The sequence below is a fragment of the Mustela putorius genome, unplaced genomic scaffold (assembly GCF_011764305.1).
Source record: "Mustela putorius furo isolate JIRA1106 unplaced genomic scaffold, ASM1176430v1.1 tig00537223_pilon_pilon_pilon, whole genome shotgun sequence".
NCBI lineage: Eukaryota > Metazoa > Chordata > Mammalia > Carnivora > Mustelidae > Mustela > Mustela putorius.
Window position 1 is genome coordinate 14,211 of NW_025422364.1, and position 2,030 is coordinate 16,240.

Below are 2,030 nucleotides of genomic sequence, written 5' to 3' on the forward strand. Positions count from 1 at the left end.
TTATTAAAAAAATCATTAACTGAAAGAAGAAAATCTGCTTTAATATCTCACACATGGTTTTGGTTTAATCTAGACTAGTTCAAGTAGTCTTATTGGTTGTAAGCGTATGGCACACTCAGGATTTGGAAAGAGGGTAATGAATTCGTTTCAAAGACTAAACTGGTAAAACTAAGTTCTGAAGGTGTAGTATGCTACTTCATGTTCAGCACTTATGGTCTAGACTAACGCTTCTGGCTGTTAATAGTTTTTGTCAGGGGTCCTTTGTGAATGTGAATGAAGTTATGAACCCTTCCACTGAAAGGCACATAGGTAGATGTCAATTTCTTTTCCACAGAATTTTTACGAGAATCACTCTTAAGTCTATTCATAAACTCTATCTCATTCTGAGAACTGCATGCCTATGTAAAGAGTAGTTTAGTCCCTTATTTTGATCAATTCAAGCTATTGTCAGTAATTTCTTATTTGCCAAGATGCCAATTTTCTTTTAATGGGCTCACACAGTTGGGCAATAGACAAAGTGTGCCAGTTCCAAGATTGGACTTTATCATCTCTTTGGGATATGACAATTACTTGGAGGAAGGGGGTTGTATGAGATTATAAAGTATTCAGTCCCCACTTTCAATGAAACAGGAAGCTTCCCTTAATAAGTGGCCTCCAATGTTCTTTCTACTTATGCTTTAGTGAGCAGCTCTGCAAATAAACCTTTAAGTAGAATCTGAGCCTTTTTCCAAACATGAGTGCTCCAACCCTTCACAGCACGCCCAGCCCCGACATACTGAGACTGAGGATCCAGAGAATTTGGGCAATTACCGAGCTTCGGTCTGAGTTCTCCACAAAGAAGCCTCAATGTTTTCACTTTGTTGACCATAAGTGATATATTTAGTTATCCAGAAGGGTAGTCAATCTGCCAGGGAAAATATCCTGAGGAAAATGAAGCGGGCAATTATGTCAGGCAGACCTAGGAGTTAGTGTGGATGGGCCTTGTTTTAAAACAGATTCTTAACTCAGTCAAAAAGTCTCATGTCCATGTGTTTTCCTGGGGAGAAACTTCCAAGGCGGTGATGTGAAAACTAACAGACTTGATGAAGGGGTGTGTAGCCATCTGGTTTGCTCACAAGCAGAGTTGCTCTTTTTATCGGAATTATTTTCAGATTTTTGTGTGGGGGAGGAGTTGGCCATCTTGAGCAAAAGTCAGTATTAACCCTCTCCTTAAACAATTCTGTTCAAAATTCTCTTAATAAGGATAATGGGACCCCCCCTCCCGCCCAATGAGGAAACAGAGCTCTGGTGACATCAGGTAGCCAGTATCTAGGGTGGGGGTGGGGGTTGATCATATGTGAGATTTCTTGTTTGACTTCCAAGGTTTAAGAACAATGTGTTCCAGAGATTGGCTGCCTGAGGATGCCCTTACTTCAGTCTGAGCTTTCTATTTAGATGGAAATAAGAGTTAGGGGCTATTAAGATGACCCTCAGTCTCTTTAGAATTGACCTATTTTATCCTTGGAGCCAAAGCCTCTTTGTTCTTCCCATTCTCCCAGCTGAGGTAGGGGAAGGAGACATTTGGACAACAGGTCGCATAACTTTGCCTGCTGCAGAACTGAAGAGAGAACACAACGGTTTTGCTCCTACTTTTTTGCTCTAATCACGCATAACACTTCCCTCCTAGAATTTTGAATATTTAACAGCCACTGAGAACAGCTTGCCTGTAGGTTTCTGTTGGGGACAAAAAAAGGGTGATGGTGTTGGAGGTAGAAAGCCGAGCTTATTATTATTCTTCCCCCCCACCCCTTTTTTCTACCTCCTCCCCTCACCCCTCAACCAGGACTCTTCTAGATACACTCATCCTTATTTTGAACCAAACAGGACAGGTTTCTTTTCATTTCCTGCCTCCTGATCAGAAAAGTTTTCATGGTTACTCCTGGCAGGAATGCCCCAGTATCTTGGGAAGGGCTGCTAGCAAGTGGCAACATTTTTTCGCATGACCAAGAGAGCAAATTAAAGGCAGCAGCTCCCAGCTACTATTACAGGCA